The 7,500-nt window shown below is 30.7% G+C and overlaps 1 protein-coding gene and 1 long non-coding RNA gene across 2 annotated transcripts in view; both read left to right on the forward strand.

Annotated features, from left to right (window-relative positions):
- LOC147009929 (uncharacterized) overlaps nt 1–585 on the forward strand; it is a 2,836-nt gene extending 2,251 nt beyond the window's left edge. The window contains exon 2 of the long non-coding RNA XR_015052964.1: nt 1–585. This exon is cut by the window's left edge and continues 713 nt beyond it. This is a non-coding gene — a long non-coding RNA (uncharacterized LOC147009929).
- LOC147009928 (uncharacterized) overlaps nt 1–7,500 on the forward strand; it is a 138,902-nt gene that overhangs the window by 31,391 nt on the left and 100,011 nt on the right. The gene's annotated exons all lie outside the window — the stretch shown is intronic.

Here is a 7,500-nt window from a genome sequence, read left to right on the forward strand (position 1 = left end):
CTGGATTGATAACTCACAATGTGATACATATCTTGGAAACTCAACGGGAATGTGGTTATACCTTGAAGACTTGGAAAGTTGGGTTTATGTTGGACACTTGAAACTTTTTTGGGGGCTTTTATTTATTTATTTATTTATTTATTATTATTATTATTTTATTTATTTATATTTTGGAGACTTTTGGAGTTGCTATCACTCTTTGGGATCTAAACCTATCGATGTAGTTCTTTGTCGGATGGTGCTTGATGGGAGCAAGATCAAGAAAGTTCTGGGAAGAAAGTGCAGGCTTACTCCCCCTTTTTACGTCATCAAACCTGAAAGCCTTAAAAGACAGAATTGGAAGAAGAGAAAAAAAACAAAAAATATACATTGTTCGTTCTGGGAAGAAAGTGCAGGCTTACTCCCCCTTTCTACGTCATCAAACCTGAAAGCCTTAAAAGACAGAATTGGAAGAAGAGAAAAAAAACAAAAAATATACATTGTTCGTTCTGGGAAGAAAGTGCAGGCTTACTCCCCCTTTCTACGTCATCAAACCTGAAAGCCTTAAAAGACAGAATTGGAAGAAGAAAAAAAAAAACGTAAAAATATATATATATATATAGGTGGAAATCTCATTTTGAAAAAGACATTGTGTTGGGCGAGGATTGAGTTGGGGTTGAGATTTTGAATGTGAGGGTTGGGGTTGAGATTTTGAATGTGAGGGTTGGGACACACACACACATACACATCAACAAACAAAAGTTAAGCCTTGACTATTCAGTTGAGGATTCTGTGTTTGGGGTTCACAGATCTAAGAACGTCCCCCTTGACACACATTATATACTGTTATACACCTCGGACTTGGCCCTCGAGTGTCCACAACGGTGTATAGTAGGAGGGAGTGAAGCGCCAACCTATTGCTCCCATTACACACACACACACACACACACACACACACACACACACACACACACACACACACACACAAACAAAAGTTAAACCTTGACTATTCAGTTGAGGATTCTGTGTTTGGGGTTCACAGATGTAAGAACGTCCACCCCTTGACACACATTATATACTGTAATACACCTCGGACTTGTCCCTCTAGTGTCCACAAAGGTGTATTATCTGCTTAGTTTTGTCTTTTGTAATTCCTGTGAATAAAATGAACCTAAAATCTCTTCCCCTTCCAAATCATATATTTTATAAGTCCAAGGAACTGTATCTATTACATCAACAATTTTAAAAAGTTCTTTCGTCCATCGTTCAGTAAAACCCTTTTCAAAAAGAAATATTCTAATTGAACACCTAGTCAATGAACAGCTAAAAATCAAGTCAATGAAAAGAAAGAAAGAATCACAATTGAACATCCACTCAATGAACTGTTAATATTCTAATTGAACACCTACTCAATGAACTGTTAATATTCTAATTGAACACCTACTCAATGAACTGTTAATATTCTAATTGAACACCAACTCAATGAACTGTTAATATTCTAATCAATGAAAAGAAAGAAAGAATCCTAATTGAACACCTACTCAATGAACTGTTAATATTCTAATTGAACACCTACCCATCAAGTCAATGAAAAAGAAAGAAAAGAATCAAGATGAACACCTAGTTAATGAACAGAAAGAAAGAATCCATATGAACACCTACCCAATGAAAAAGAAATAATCTAATCAATAAACTGTTAATATTCCAATTGAACACCTAGTTAATGAACTGTTAATATATTCTAATTAAACACCTAGTTAATGTACAGAAAGAATCCATATGAACACCTACTCAATGAAAAAGAAATATTCTAATCAATGTACAGAAAGAAAGAATCCTAATTGAACATCTACTCATCTAATCAATGAAAAGAAAGAAAGAATCACAATTGAACATCTACTCAATAAACTGTTAATATATTCTAATTGAACACCTAATCAATAAACTGTTAATATATTCCAATTGAACACCTAGTTAATGTATAGAAAGAAAGAATCCATATGAACACCTACTCAATGAACAGCTAAAAATCAAGTCAATGAAAAAGAAAGAAAAGAATCAAGATGAACACCTAGTTAATGAACAGAAAGAAAGAATCCATATGAACACCTAGTTAATGTACAGAAAGAAAGAATCCATATGAACACCAAGTCAATGAAAAGAAAGAAAGAATCCTAATTGAACACCTAATCAATAAACTGTTAATATATTCCAATTGAACACCTACTCAATGAACAGAAAGAAAAGAATCAAGATGAACACCTACTAATCAAGTCAATGAAAAGAAAAAAAGAATCAAGATGAACACCTACTAATCAAGTCAATGAAAAGAAAAAAAAGAATCAAGATGAACACCTACTAATCAAGTCAATGAAAAAGAAAGAAAAGAATCAAGATGAACACCTAGTTAATGAACAGCTAAAAATCAAGATGAACACCTAGTTAATGAACAGAAAGAAAGAATCCATATGAACACCTAGTTAATGTACAGAAAGAAAAGAATCAAGATGAACACCTAGTTAATGAACAGAAAGAAAGAATCCATATGAACACCTAGTTAATGTACAGAAAGAAAAGAATCAAGATGAACACCTAGTTAATGTACAGAAAGAAAGAATCAAGATGAACACCTAGTTAATGAACAGCTAAAAATCAAGTCAATGAAAAAAGAAAGAAAAGAATCAAGATGAACACCTACTAATCAAGTCAATGAAAAAGAAAGAAAAGAATCAAGATGAACACCTAGTTAATGAACAGAAAGAAAGAATCCATATGAACACCTACTCAATGAAAAAGAAAGAAAGAATCCATATGAACACCTAGTTAATGAACTGTTAATATTCTAATTGAACACCTACTCAATGAAAAGAAAGAAAGAATCCTAATTGAACATCTACTCATCTAATCAATGAAAAGAAAGAAAGAATCCTAATTGAACACCAAGTCAATGAAAAAGAAAGAAAGAATCCTAATTGAACACCTACTCAATGAACTGTTAATATTCTAATTGAACACCTACTCATCTAATCAATGAACTGTTAATATATTCTAATTGAACACCTACTCAATGAACTGTTAATATATTCTAATTGAACACCTACTCAATGAACAGAAAGAAAAGAATCAAGATGAACACCTAGTTAATGTACAGAAAGAAATATTCTAATCAATGAACTGTTAATATATTCTAATTGAACACCTACTCATCTAATCAATGAACTGTTAATATATTCTAATTGAACACCTACTCAATGAACTGTTAATATATTCTAATTGAACACCTACTCATCTAATCAATGAACTGTTAATATATTCTAATTGAACACCTACTCATCTACTCGATGAAAAAAAGAAATAATCTAATCAATGAACTGTTAATATATTCTAATTGAACACCTAGTTAATGAACAGAAAGAAAAGAATCAAGATGAACACCTAGTTAATGAACAGCTAAAAATCTAGATGAACACCTACTCAATGAACTGATAATATTCTAATTGAACACCTACTTATCTACTCAATGAAAAAGATATATTCTAATCAATGAACTGTTAATATATTCTAATTGAACACCTACTCAATGAACAGAAAGAAAGAATCACAATTGAACATCTACTTATCTAATCAATGAACTGTTAATATATTCTAATTGAACACCTACTCAATGAACTGTTAATATATTCTAATTGAACACCTACCCATCAAGTCAATGAAAAAGAAAGAAAAGAATCAAGATGAACACCAAGTTAATGTACAGAAAGAAAGAATCCATATGAACACCTAATCAATAAACTGTTAATATATTCTAATTGAACACCTACTCATCTAATCAATGAAAAGAAAGAAAGAATCCTAATTGAACACCTACTTATCTAATCAATGAACTGTTAATATTCTAATTGAACACCTACTCATCAAGTCAATGAAAAAGAAAGAAAAGAATCAAGATGAACACCAAGTTAATGTACAGAAAGAAAAGAATCAAGATGAACACCTACTCAATGAACAGCTAAAAATCAAGATGAACACCTAGTTAATGAACAGCTAAAAATCAAGATGAACACCTAGTTAATGTACAGAAAGAAATATTCTAATCAATGAACTGTTAATATATTCTAATTGAACACCTAGTTAATGAACAGAAAGAAAAGAATCAAGATGAACACCTAGTTAATGTACAGAAAGAAATATTCTAATCAATGAACTTAATATATTCTAATTGAACACCTACTCATTTAATCAATGAACTGTTAATATATTCTAATTGAACACCGACTCAATGAAAAAGAAAGAAAAGAATCAAGATGAACACCAAGTCAATGAAAAAGAAAGAAAAGAATCAAGATGAACAACTACTTATCTAATCAATGAAAAGAAAGAAAGAATCCTAATCGAACACCTAATCAATGAACTGTTAATATATTCCAATTGAACACCCACTCAATGAACAGAAAGAAAAGAATCAAGATGAACACCTACTAATCAAGTCAATGAAAAAGAAAGAAAAGAATCAAGATGAACACCTACTCAATGAACAGTTAATATATTCTAATTGAACACCTACTCAATGAACTGTTAATATTCTAATTGAACACCTACTCAATGAACTGTTAATATTCTAATTGAACACCTACTCAATGAAAAGAAAGAAAGAATCCCAATTGAACACCTAGTTAATGAACTGTTAATATATTCTAATTGAACACCTACTCATCTAATCAATGAAAAGAAAGAAAGAATCCTAATTGAACATCTACTCATCTAATCAATAAAAAAGAAAGAAAAGAATCAAGATGAACACCTAGTTAATGAACAGCTAAAAATCAAGATGAACACCTACTCAATGAACAGTTAGAAAATCAAGTCAATGAAAAAGAAAGAAAAGAATCAAGATGAACACCTACTCAATAAACAGAAAGAAAGAATCCTAATTGAACACCTAGTTAATGAACAGCTAAAAATCAAGATGAACACCTAATCAATGAACTGTTAATATATTCCAATTGAACACCTACTCAATGAACAGCTAAAAATCTAGATGAACACGTACTCAATGAACAGCTAAAAATCAAGTCAATGAAAAAGAAAGAAAAGAATCAAGATGAACACCTAGTTAATGAACAGCTAAAAATCAAGTCAATGAAAAAGAAAGAAAAGAATCAAGATGAACACCTACTCAATGAAAAAGAAAGAAAGAATCCTAATTGAACACCTAGTTAATGAACAGCTAAAAATCAAGATGAACACCTACTCAATGAACAGCTAAAAATCAAGTCAATGAAAAAGAAAGAAAAGAATCAAGATGAACACCTAGTTAATGAACAGCTAAAAATCAAGATGAACACCTACTCAATGAAAAGAAAGAACCCAATGAATACCTTTCTTTTCCCTCATATCTATTTACTTTTTCTTGTTAAAAAAGCTTTTTTTCCTAAATAATTCACGTTTTTATCAAGAAAATATAAGCTAAAAATAAAAAGTGAATTCACCAATTTTTTAATTAAAACCAAAAAATTGGTGAATTCACTTTTTATTTTTAGCTTATATTTTCTTGATAAAAACGTGAATTATTTAGGAAAAAAAGCTTTTTTAACAAGAAAAAGTAAATAGATATGAGGGAAAAGAAAGGTATTCATTGGGTTCTTTCTTTTCATTGAGTAGGTGTTCATCTTGATTTTTAGCTGTTCATTAACTAGGTGTTCATCTTGATTCTTTTCTTTCTGTTCATTGAGTGGGTGTTCAATTGGAATATATTAACAGTTCATTGATTAGGTGTTCAATTAGGATTCTTTCTTTCTTTTCATTGATTAGATAAGTAGTTGTTCATCTTGATTCTTTTCTTTCTTTTTCATTGACTTGGTGTTCATCTTGATTCTTTTCTTTCTTTTTCATTGACTTGGTGTTCATCTTGATTCTTTTCTTTCTTTTTCATTGAGTAGGTGTTCAATTAGAATATATTAACAGTTCATTGATTAAATGAGTAGGTGTTCAATTAGAATATATTAAGTTCATTGATTAGAATATTTCTTTCTGTACATTAACTAGGTGTTCATCTTGATTCTTTTCTTTCTGTTCATTAACTAGGTGTTCAATTAGAATATATTAACAGTTCATTGATTAGAATATTTCTTTCTGTACATTAACTAGGTGTTCATCTTGATTTTTAGCTGTTCATTAACTAGGTGTTCATCTTGATTTTTAGCTGTTCATTGAGTAGGTGTTCATCTTGATTCTTTTCTTTCTGTACATTAACTTGGTGTTCATCTTGATTCTTTTCTTTCTTTTTCATTGACTTGATGAGTAGGTGTTCAATTAGAATATTAACAGTTCATTGATTAGATAAGTAGGTGTTCAATTAGGATTCTTTCTTTCTTTTCATTGATTAGATGAGTAGGTGTTCAATTAGAATATATTAACAGTTTATTGATTAGGTGTTCATATGGATTCTTTCTTTCTGTACATTAACTTGGTGTTCATCTTGATTCTTTTCTTTCTTTTTCATTGACTTGATGGGTAGGTGTTCAATTAGAATATATTAACAGTTCATTGAGTAGGTGTTCAATTAGAATATATTAACAGTTCATTGATTAGATAAGTAGATGTTCAATTGTGATTCTTTCTTTCTGTTCATTGAGTAGGTGTTCAATTAGAATATATTAACAGTTCATTGATTAGAATATATCTTTTTCATTGAGTAGATAAGTAGGTGTTCAATTAGAATATTATCAGTTCATTGAGTAGGTGTTCATCTAGATTTTTAGCTGTTCATTAACTAGGTGTTCATCTTGATTCTTTTCTTTCTGTTCATTAACTAGGTGTTCAATTAGAATATATTAACAGTTCATTGATTAGATTATTTCTTTTTTTCATCGAGTAGATGAGTAGGTGTTCAATTAGAATATATTAACAGTTCATTGATTAGATGAGTAGGTGTTCAATTAGAATATATTAACAGTTCATTGAGTAGGTGTTCAATTAGAATATATTAACAGTTCATTGATTAGATGAGTAGGTGTTCAATTAGAATATATTAACAGTTCATTGATTAGAATATTTCTTTCTGTACATTAACTAGGTGTTCATCTTGATTCTTTTCTTTCTGTTCATTGAGTAGGTGTTCAATTAGAATATGTTTAAAATGGAGCCTGGGTTTGAAGCTTTTATAGAGAAAGACTGGTGGGTGTGGTTTCCTTTGGAAATTCCCTGGGCAAGCCTAGGCAAGCCTTCATTGGGAAATTTTTCAAAACCATAACATCCTGTAATTTTCTAGTGATTTCTTTGTGAGTCAGAGATGAACTGGAAATGATGTAAGAGTGGGCGGGGCTTAGCAAAAGTAGGCGGAGCTTAGGAAAAGTGGGCGTGGCTTAGAAAAAATACCTTATGAAAAGTGGGCGGAGCTTAGCAAAAGTGGGCGGGGCTTAGGAAAAGTGGGCGTGGCTTAGAAAAATACCTTATGAAAAGTGGGCGGAGCTTAGCAAAAGTGGGCGGGGCTTAGGAAAAGTGGGCGTGGTTTAGAAAAAA

This window comes from Eptatretus burgeri, chromosome 17 (assembly GCF_056783735.1).
Source record: "Eptatretus burgeri isolate ZD-2024b chromosome 17, Ebu_testis_v1, whole genome shotgun sequence".
Lineage (NCBI taxonomy): Eukaryota > Metazoa > Chordata > Myxini > Myxiniformes > Myxinidae > Eptatretus > Eptatretus burgeri.